The following is an 11,971-nucleotide window of genomic DNA, read 5'->3' on the forward strand; positions in this document are numbered from 1 at the left end:
AGTAGTTTGATCTATGCGATAAAATCTAAATTATCAAGAAACTGAACATGTCTTAAATCCAGCTTATTTCCTCCCATTTTTCACACTTATTTCTCAACCTAACATAAAAACACCTCTATTTGGTGAAATATACTTGTTCCTTGTGTAAGAAAAAACTCTCCTCAAAGTTATTCTGCACCAAAAAAACCATCCAAGAGTGTAAATCATGATCATTTTTTGTACTTTGACGCCAAGCAATGAAAAGCCGACAACCTTCGGACCTGGTAGAGGTGGTCGAAGTTCCGTGAACCAACCATTGCATTCCGTAGCTTGCTTTTCCAACTACCTGTTATCTTCTGCCGTATCCAAGGCGGATCCAGCATCATTAGCTCTCTCAGCAGCCACAATTCCGACAGGATATTAATGACCAATAAGATTCCAAAAAAAAATCTTTCATTAAAGGATTCGACTGACAAAAGCTCATATATAGTACTTATAAACGCTAAACCACCCCCCTTCCGTCCGTCCACCAGTCTCTCTTCTCCTTGTTCGAGTCATACGCTCGTCATTGGATCGCGATGGTACTCCGCAGAGTACTCCAATTGGTTCTCTCTCTCTCTCCATGGACTCTTTTGCTCTCCTCTCTTCTTCACGCGCGCATCTCCTTCCACGTGTTGCAGAGCTTCGGTAGATACCAGCAATTTTTCGAAGGAAATCACTCTGGCATCAGTGAGGAATGCAATAATTAGGCAGGAGTTTCGATCGAGTTCAGTCTGATAGAAAGGGCCAGATTCCCGTACACGGCCCCGGTATACGATCCTTCGTTTCTGGGTTAAGCTTAAGGCCAGTCCCTTGTGGAGTTTTTTGTCCGAGAGTCCGAGGCTCTTCATGCCAAGGTCCGATTTTTACTCTATTTTCTCGTCCTTTTGCCCATTTCCCAACTGGGTTTTGTTTTTTTTTCTTCCTTTTTCCTTTTTCAGTCTGTGCTTAGTTTTGAAAGGATGGAACTATTTGAAGAATTTTGAAGAAGAAAGAAAAGGAGTTAAGTTTGGAATTAGATTGGTCAACTCAGAAAAATATGATGTGTTCAATGCTAGTACTCTTATGAATTTTTAGGGTTTAATTTGAACAGAAACCAAGAAGCCCCTCAAGGATTTTTATTGTATCATTAGGAATATTTCTCTGTTTTCCATTGCTAGATGAAGTTGTCTTCTTTTATCTTTTTTGTTTTTTTTTCAAGTGGTAACCTTCTGTTAATCCTTTCTTTTATGAGCTTATTGGTTGACGAATTCCACCATTTCTGAGTTTTTTTTTTTTTTTACTTCACCAATCAAGAATTATATTTAGTTGGTCTTTTCATTATTTTCTCTTTTATGACCAGATCTTAACATGTGGGAAATTAAGTTACGTTTCCAGGTCCAAGAGGAGTGCATTTCTGTATTGTTCCAATTTTATCGGATGTCTCTGAATGGTGCCGTTTTGAAGAGCGGCAGGAGAAGAAGTGCTGATTTTGTCATCGGGACCCGAGCTCTAGGATGGTGATTGCCAGATTTTTGATACCTCGGTTTCTGAAAAAGAGTTGCAGACGGTCTGGATCGGATTGTGTCATGCTAAGCGAGCGCTTCGGGCTACCTCGATCATACTGAAGGATGATTCAGCCACTGTAATCAGCTGGGTCCAAAAAAGCTCGTGCGGAGGTGGAGGGGTACACCCTTTGCTTCAAGACATCTGAGTGATGGTGAGTGATAGAGTGGCTTTTCAGGCTAAGTATGTGTACCGAGAGGCCAACGGGGTGGCGGACTGCATGACGGTGTATGTGGCGAGCCACTCAGAAGGCACCTTGTGGGCCGGAGAGGGGGAGTTAACCAGGGCACTTTGTGGCTTGTTGTTTGCTGATTCTGCTGGATGTATCCGTATGAAATATCCGCTTGAGCAAAAACAATAAAATAAAATAAAATAAAAATGAGTGCATTTCGATTTCTTTGGAGTAGAACAAAATGATTTATGGTAGGATTTGATCATACTTCTCAACACAACAAGCTTGCGGACTTCAGTCTTTGTGATGTCTTGGTAACCTGTAAGTGTTTAGATCCCTCAAGTATTAGCAACTGTGATCATCCTACCACTAGAGAGGACAATGTTTGACTAGAGTCTAGTTATAAAGGATTGTTCATATGTGCGAAAATGTGACATAATGATAGCACACCTCGAGCATCAACAGTTTCATCCACTGGGAAGCATCAGGCTGGCACGAATTTTACTCGAGAGTAAGCGGGTAGGTTAGAGAGAAAAAATGAGAGCATAGGCATATATAACGCCCCAACCTCGAATACAGTAGATTCACAATGTAAATTCTATACCTGTTTGTATTGATGTTGTAAGGGAGTCTGTCTCTGATGGGATGACTCAAAAGAGACTAGAGCCCCTGGCCTGAGCTTTTAGTGTTTGATGAGATGCTCAAGCACAAATTTCTTGAAAATGCTTCAAAGCTTATAATTACATCTCTATGCATTTGCTTTGTTTTCTCCATTGCTCTAAAATGGATGATCAGTTGTTCTCAATCTGCTATGCCATCTTGTTTTCCTTCCGACAAGAAGTGTTTTTTTCTTCTATGCAAAAATTTTGACTTTTGCATGTAAAATGGGTATTGCTTATCCACTATGTACAAAAAGGGTTTTATGTCATTTAAAGTCCATGGTTCTAATAGGAAGAGATCCTTGCAGTTTGCAAATGGAGGAGATTTTGAATTCTTATTCATTTCTTTTATATATTTCTTGTAGAACTTACTTCAATAAAAAGATGAGGAACAGATGCCAGATTTCATATGTTCTCTGTCGGTTTTAAAATGTAGTGTTATGCCTGCATATTTACACATTCCATAACACCTTCTAGAATCCATCTCTTTCCTGTGGACCTTGGTGTTTACTGGACCATTCATCTAATGAGTATACTAAACCAGCTCAGTGTTGATTTTCTCAATCTTCCCTATATTGAGTCAGTTAATCGATCAAATTGAGATGAACTACTACTCGCTTTCAATTGATTCGTAGGTATTTTTTTTTGTTGCAAGTGATAGAGTCAACAATTGCTGAAGTTGGTGGATTTATCAACATATACTGTATTGCATGCAATTATTACTCTTTAGGTTTATAAATTATATTGTAGGTATTAAGTTTCATGGCTCTCTGATGTCATAGTCATTGTTGCGTTGCTCTTCATCTTTATCGATTTCAATGATTGCCTATTGCATGAAGTGTCAGGAACATGTTTAACATGCTACAGGCTGGACTATATTCAAACCCAGAAGAAGTGCCCTTCTTCCCCAACAAGTACCCAACTTTCACCTCTCGGGTTTCAGAATCGCCGGCTCTGAAAAGAATGTGTCTATATTTGATGCAAATTTAGGTCTTGCATCTGGCATCTGCATCTGTAAGTGTGAATCAGACCATATGGAACATGTATCTCAATGATTCGCTTCCGCTATTCACTGTCAAGGGAGATGATGTTGGAATAATCAACTCAAAGAACTCAAATAAAACTTAAATAATTTAATATCACTGAAACAACTGATTCCAATGCGTACCTCTTTGATGTCGTTTTCTTTAGATCCAAAATAAAATAGATAATACCTGTAGATCGGTCCGAGGCGTGTAGTCACTGTCTTTGAAAGAGATTCGCCTCCTTATATGCACCGGATTCTGGCGATCCCTTCCCAAGATACAACAGACCGTTGATTTTGTAGACGTGCACAATACTACAAAATCTCTTGAACTCTGCAGGAATTTTTCTCTTTGCTCGTACACTATGGTTTGATAAGAAATGAAGAAAGAATAGAAAAAGGAAGAGTACAGAGCTTGAAATGATCACTCTGCTTAAAAGACCGTGAAGGAAACCAAGCTTAAAAAATTCAAAGAAAGGGATGATAGAACTCTGTTATGTTTTTTTTTTTTTTTCTTTCGGTGAAGCCCCTTTATCTTTGGCTTCACACCAGGAGACGTTAGGCCCCAAAGTCTCCCTATTCAAGAGGTTTTAATGACGGTCTTCCGTTGAGTTTTTCAACGGGTGGATCATTCAAGGGTCAGTTTCAAAATGTAAGAAATGAGACACGGTTTCGTAACCGTTTTTCTCAAATTTCAAAAACTTCTTACATTTCCCCACCATTTTTTGAAATTTTAAAAATTTAAAATAATTTTGAAAATAATAGAAATTCTGAAAATTCAAAGTACGAGCAATCAATACACTTAGCTTTCGATAAAAGGTGTCTTCCGGACTTGAACCTTCTTCTAGTTGGTATTTTGCCATCCACACCGGTCCGAAGTGAACAAAGTCTTGAACTTGGACTTTATATATAGATTTTAAAATACCGAACAACTAAGAGTTGACCCTGCATGTGAGTTCCATCGGGGTAGCGCATTACGGCCGTGCGCAGGTATCTTGTTTTGTGAGTGTCTCCTAGAGAACAAGCCTTAATTCTCTATTTGACTGCGGCCCCACAGTCACACTCACATCGGTGATATCTCCAAGGGTATACTGCAACTCTATACCCTGCTATAATAGCCTTGATATCATTAAGGCATTACGCCATCCTCCTGTCTAGTGCAGTTGAGCACCTGCTCCATAGAGATGGGTAGTGAACTGAGTTCACTTTAAATTTGGTGCTCCTACCAACCACTCAGTCAGCTTGTTTGTCCCATTGAACCTACATCTTGGGATCTCCAGTCAGATAGGTTGGGTTGCCGCTGACGGTGACTCAAAAATAGGCTTTAAACCCATCCCCCTCGAAGCATATTGAACTTGTCCTCTCGACAAGCCCTTGGTCAGATGATCTGCCAAGTTCTCCACTGATTTGATATAACTTAAAGTTATAACTCCAGTAGAGGTGAGCTTCCTTAAAATTTTATATCGAAGCTCAATATGCCTAGACGACTTCGAGTTGTGATTTTTACTTTTCACTTTTGCTATAGTCGCCAGATTATCACAGTTAATTAGAACAGCAGGAATAGGCTTATCCATCATGGGAATATCTGATAACAGACCCTTAAGCCAATCTGCTTCTCCACCAGCTAACTCTAAGGCTACCATCTCAGCCTCCATGGTGGATCTAGTAATCAAGGTCTGCTTGGAAGATTTCCAAGCGACTGCACCACCACCTAGTGTAAAGACAAATCCACTAGTGGCCTTTGTATCTTCGGAATCAGAAATCCAGTTAGCATCATTATACCCTTCTAGTACAGTAGGAAAACCAGAATAGTTTATCCCGTAGTTAATGGTACCCTTCAAATATTTAAGAAGCCTTTCTATTGTATTCCAATGTGTTTTATCGGGATTACTAGTGTAGCTACTTAGTCTTCCTACAGCATAGGAGATATCTGGTCTTGTACAGTTAGATAAATACATAAGACTTCCAATTAATTGAGAATACTTTAATTGGGAAATACTATCCCCACCATTTTTCTTTAATTTTATGCTAGGATCATATGGGGTACTAACTGGCTTGTAATTTTCGTACCCAAATTTCTTTAACACCTTTTCAACATAGTGAGATTGACTTAGAACAATCTCATTTTGTGTCCTTCTAATTTTGATTCCTAAGATTACTTTAGCTAATCCTAGATCTTTCATGTCAAAATTATCACTTAAGTATTTCTTCACTTCAAAAATTGTGACATGTTCACTACCAAAAATTAAAATGTCATCTACGTATAAACATAGGATAATAATAGACCTATCAAATATTTTCCAATATACACATTTATCGAAGTCACAAATATTAAAGCCATATGATAAAATGACTTGGTCAAACTTTTCATGCCACTGTCTAGGAGCTTGTTTTAATCCATATAAGGATTTGACTAGCTTACACACTTTATTCTCTTGACCAGGAACTACAAAAACTTCTGGCTGCTCCATATAAATTTCTTCATCTAACTCGCCATTAAGAAAGGCTGTTTTCACATCCATCTGATGGATTTCAAGTTTATAAGATGCCGCCAATGCTATAAGCACTTGAATTGTAGTTATCCTAGTGACTGAAGAATAAGTATCAAAATAGTCCATTCCTTCTCTTTGACTAAAACCTTTAGCAACTAATCTAGCTTTGTATTTTTCAATGGATCCATCAGGATTTTGTTTCCTTTTAAAGACCCATTTGCATCCTAGTGGTCTAGACCCTGGAGGTAAGTCGATTAACACCCATGTATTGTGTGAAAGGATTGATTCCATCTCACTTTTAATGGCTTCCTCCCATAGAGGTGCATCACTAGATTTCATTGCTTCAGCATAAGTCAAAGGTTCATCTTCAACAAGGAATGTGTAGAAGTCATCTCCTAGGTTTTTCTCTATTCTAGGCCTCTTGCTCCTTCTAAGTTCAACTTGGGGTTCTATTTCAGTGTTATCATTTTGTGATTTAGAGGATTCTCTTATTTCTAACTTTCTCTTTTCTTTCATAGGAAACACATTCTCAAAAAATACTGCATCATTTGATTCTTTAATAGTGTTCGGTGTAATGTCAGGTACATCTGATCGTACTACTAAGAATCGGTATGCGTTACTATTTTCCGCGTATCCTATGAAAGCTGCATCGAAAGTCTTAGAAGACAGTTTAGTCATCTAGCTAGAGTTAATTTTAACTTTTGCAAGGCAACCCCAAACTTTAAAATATTTTAGACTAGGTTTTCTACCCCACCATAACTCATATGGTGTTTTCTGGTTATCTTTAAATGGTATACGATTAAGTATTTTACATGCTGAAATTAGAGCTTCACCCCATAAATTGTTGGAAAGACCAGAACTAATAAGCATTGAGTTAATCATGTCAAGAAAAGTTCTATTTTTTCTTTCAGCAACTCCATTTGACTGAGGAGAATAAGGGGCAGTAGTCTCATGTATAATCCCATGTTCCTCACAGAATTTTCCAAATTCTGTTGAACTATATTCTCCTCCTCTATCTGACCTGAGTCTTTTTATTGTTTTCTGTGTTTGATTTTCAACCTCTGATTTATAAATTTTAAATTTTTCTAAGGCTTCATCCTTAGTTTTTATTAAATATACATAGCAGTATTTTGACATATCATTTATAAAGGTAATAAAGTATCTTTTTCCTCCTCTCGTCAAAATACCGCTCATCTCGCAAATATCACTATGTATTAAATCAAGTAGGTTAGTACTTCTACTTGTTGATTTAAATGGTTTCCTAGGTTGTTTAGCTTGAACACAAATTTCACATTTTTTGTTCTTCTCTAAATTATATTTAGGAATTAAATCTAAACTCATCATTCTTTTGAGAGTATTGTTATTCACGTGTCCAAGTCTACTATGCCACATCTCTAAAGAGTCAATATGCATAACAAGTGGAGAAGAAACATTTTTATTCATATTGTTGCATGGTAATACACTCAATTTAAATAGCCCATCAGCAACATAACCCCTCCCTACAAATGTCCCACCTTTGGTAATTACAACCTTATTTGATTCAAATACTAATTTAAAGCCTAACTGACTCAAAAGAAAACCACTAACAAGATTCTTGCGAACATCTGGCACATGTTGCACGTTGTGGAGAGTAATAATTTTTCCAGATGTGAACTTCAATTTTACTTCTCCTTCTCCAATCACTTGTGCAACACTGGAGTTGCCCATGGTCACAGTTCTCCCTTTAACTTCCTGGTAGAAAGAAAAAGAGGAAATATCAGAACATATATGGACAGTAGCTCCTGTATCAATCCACCATTCGGTTGGATTGTAGGCCAGATTTAACTCAAGTTTTGAGATTACTAACCTGTCCTCGGTTCCAGTAGAGCCAGAACCTGTTATCATATTTGCCTGAGGAGTCACTTTGTCACCTTGCCCCTTGACTTTGTCCTTTCTATGTCTACACTGTTTGGCAAAGTGTCCTGGTTTTCCACAGACATAACATGTTCTCTTGCTCTGTTCCTTTTGAATCTTTGGTTTTGGCTTCTCAAAGTGTTTCTTGGGTTTATTTCTCCAGAAGTTAGTTTTCTTCGTTTCTACTAAGTTTGCCTTTGCATTAACTTCTGAGTCAATACCCAAATCCTGTTTATGGTTATTCCTGTGTTTTTCTTCTATTTGAAGGGACACAAGTACTTGATCCAAAGAGAGGGTGTGTCTCTTATGCTTCAAAGAGACTTTAAAATTTGTCCAGAAAGATGGAAGCTTTTCTATAAGGGCTGCCGCCTGAATTCTCTCATCTATAGAAATTCCCATTGCGACGATCTTCGCCACTATATTCTGGACTTCATGTGCTTGATCAATTACTGATTTTTGATCTACCATTTTGTAAGAAAAATATTCTCCTATGATGAACTTTTCTTCTGATTCAGTTTCTTTACCATATTTCGACTCAAGTTCATCCCACAATGTCTTAGCTGTACCCTCAGCTCTAGAGTAGATGTCGTATAAGTTATCATTTAGTGCACTAAGTATCAAACTTTTGCACAAACGATCATCTTTATCAAATTTGTATTTAGCAGCTGATCTGCCGGGTTCATGATCCATTGGGTCCTTAGTTGAAGGATTGTTTGTAACCACATAAAATAAATCTAATGTGTCTAACCAAGACTCCATCTTTGTTTGCCATCTAACAAAATTCTTTCCATCAAATGACTCGGGTTTCAGGATATCGTTTAATGAGTTCTTAACTTTATCCATCTTTGTATTTCAGAAGCGAAATTCTCTTTCAAAAATGTTGGAATAATCAACTCAAAGAACTCAAATAAAACTTAAATAATTTAATATCACTGAAACAACTGATTCCAATGCGTACCTCTTTGATGTCGTTTTCTTTAGATCCAAAATAAAATAGATAATACCTGTAGATCGGTCCGAGGCGTATAGTCACTGTCTTTGAAAGAGATTCGCCTCCTTATATGCACCGGATTCTGGCAATCCCTTCCCAAGATACAACGGACCGTTGGTTGTGTAGACGTGCACAATACTACAAAATCTCTTGAACTCCGTAGGAATTTTTCTCTTTGCTCGTACACTATGGTTTGATAAGAAATGAAGAAAGAATAGAAAAAGGAAGAGTACAGAGCTTGAAATGATCACTCTGCTTAAAAGACCGTGAAGGAAACCAAGCTTAAAAAATTCAAAGAAAGGGATGATAGAACTCTGTTATGTTTTTTTTTTTTTTTCTTTCGGTGAAGCCCCTTTATCTTTGGCTTCACACCAGGAGACGTTAGGCCCCAACGTCTCCCTATTCAAGAGGTTTTAATGATGGTCTTCCGTTGAGTTTTTCAACGGGTGGATCATTCAAGGGTCAGTTTCAAAATATAAGAAATGAGACACGGTTTCGTAACCGTTCTTCTCAAATTTCAAAAACTTCTTACAGATGATGGCAACCATGCATCGACAGCAGCAGCAGCAGCAGATCTTGCATGTTTGCAGGTAGTTCAGTCGTGTTCGACTCGTAGTCATTGTGGACCTTACATGGATTATAAATAGTGTGTGTGTATATATATATATATATATATATCCTTTTTCCCCCTCTTAGGCTCTCTCTAGAAGAATACATTATGGTAAGTTTGTGGCTGAATTGAAGTTCAGAGATGCTCCACAAGATTACAGTCCAGCAATTCGCACTAAGGTCTTCTCTTTTTCCGTTTTTATATACCGTTTTCATACTAGTGAGCTACTTTTTCATAAATCAAGGGCTACTTTTACTCTCTTTTTTTTTTGCTGCAAAAAAAAAAAGACGGAAGCTTGATGATGCCAAGAAGAAAATAAATACATTGTTTTAAGAATGAGTTCATCCCACGAAGCTTGATGATGCCTTTTTCTTTTTATTCTTTGTTTTATTCAGGAAGTTGGACATCTAATGTTCTATTTATTTTTATTTAAAGACCTTTAAAAACCAGAATTTGATTAGAAACTTGGGTTTCAGCATTGACTAGCTTGCGGTTAGCAACCTATAGCTGAATGTTTAATCTGAATTGGCAAATGATAAGAGAGAGAAAATAAGAGAGAGAGAGCGTGGAAAGAGAGAGAAAAGAGGAGAGAGAATCTAAACTTTCTCTCTCTGTTTTTTTTTTCCTTCTTTGGCGAAACAGGGCAAACTCCTCCGTCGGCTCCTCTTATAATGGAGGACCATGAGGCCGGTGGCTGTGGTGGTGATTGCCAATCGGAAGACTGATGACCGGGACACCATGAATGGCGGCCAACGAGAGCCGGCAGCTAGCGGCTAGTCAATTGAAATAACTCGGCCAAAACAGAGGACATAGTGGGGTTTTCTAACTCCAGTCGCTCGCCGACAGTTGGGTCTCCGATGTGTTAGCAATATATCTCCTAACTAAATAAATAAATCTATAAATTCAATTAATAAAAATCTTAAAGGAAATAATATACATGCATATCATTCGGCATCCAAATAATTCTATTTTAATACAAAATAAATCTATTCTAGCACAAAATAAATCTATGCATTTAATAAGTTTATATCATAGAATTTCAAATCCTACCAATCTACTAATATTAAATTAAAAATAAAGGTAGAAGAAAGTAGCCTGATTGAAAGCAGGTCGAAGCGCGTAGACGCTGTCCCAAAGAAGTATTTGCCCCCACGTACGGGTCACCCGGCAATCCTTCTCGGAGATACGACGACCCTACAACCTCTTCTTCGGCACGTCTCGGAAGAAGTCAAAACGAACCCGATCGGACTTGCAGATCCAGCAAAGAGCAGTATGAAAAGAATAAAATAAAACTGAATAAAAATGTAAAAATGAAAATCGGAAGTGGCTAAGGAGAAGAAGAATTTTTCCAGAGTTTTTCCACTATTTTTCTATATTTTTTTCGTACCCCAAAAGAGATGAAATGGAGGGGTTTATATAGGGATTTAATCGGGGGCAATATGGTCTTTTCGGCGGACGCGTCCGCGCCTTCCGCGGACGCGTCCGCGCTCTTCTCACAAACGTGCGCCAACGGGCGCACGCGTCCCATTTAATGCAAACGAAAACGCCCGTTGGCGTTTTCGTTTTCAAACGAGCACGCGGCCGCGGCCGCGACCGTTTCCAAAGCGTAACGCCCGCTGGGCGTTACCCCTCTTTTTTTTTTCCTCTCAAACGCGCACACGGCCAAATTTCGGGCCGCGTGCGCATTTAAATTTTTCCCAACAATCCCCCACAAAAATTTAAATAATTTTAAAATCAAAATAAAATGCTGGATATCTTATATTATGTAATAGGTGTAGGTACCTTTCGGTTTGAACCTTCACTTAGTGACAATTGATTACATCTGTGGAGCCAAGGTGGTCTTAACCTTGAACCTCGGTCCATGGCTCAGATTAAATCAACAGCACACATAATATAGCCCGATCAAGGTTCTAAGCGGGTTGCGCTATTATGGCCATGCGCAGGTATCTTTCATGTGCTTTTTAGGGAATCGCCCATTTTCCATAATCGCGGCCTCGCGACTGCACATATAGGTGAGTCCTAATAAGGATGCTAGCAAGGAAGCTCCTGCCTCTTGGGTCTCGGACTCATTAAGAGTTATACAAACGAACTCATCCTACCGCTTGCTTTTATGAGCACTAGCGCCATAGGGATGAGGACAACATAAAATAGTGCTCCTCTTAGTCACACTTTGGTTTGTTTCTACCCATTGAACCTTTTAAGGTTGGGTTCCCACCGTGGTGATCTATCTTTATGGGCTAAGCCCCATCCTCCTCGACGACTCTAGAACCACTGTTCTAGATAAACCTTTTGTAAGCTGATCAGCCAAATTATTTTCTGATTTTACAAAATTCAAGGCAATAACATTATTTTTCAATTTATATCTCAATGATTTATGACGTACTTTTAAGTGCCTGTTCATTTTTACATTGGCATTTTCTTGGTTGCACTTATCTATTGCAGATTTACAATCACAATGTAAGGAGACAGGTGGTAAAGGTGACTCATCTACAGGAAGGTCTATAAGTAGATCTCTGAGCCACTCAGCCTCAGTGCTAGTAGTGTCTAAAGCTATCAGTTCAGATTCC

The 11,971-nt window shown here is 38.4% G+C and overlaps 1 pseudogene; it reads left to right on the forward strand.

Moving 5' to 3' along the window:
- The first annotated feature begins 87 nt into the window (after positions 1-87).
- Positions 88-9,703, forward strand: LOC120111404 (chorismate mutase 2-like; annotated as a pseudogene).
- Positions 9,704-11,971: the final 2,268 nt, after the last annotated feature.

Source organism: Phoenix dactylifera, chromosome 11, assembly GCF_051530095.1.
Source record: "Phoenix dactylifera cultivar Ajwa chromosome 11, Ajwa_hap1_PhDact_Kaust_v1.1, whole genome shotgun sequence".
Classification (NCBI taxonomy): domain Eukaryota; kingdom Viridiplantae; phylum Streptophyta; class Magnoliopsida; order Arecales; family Arecaceae; genus Phoenix; species Phoenix dactylifera.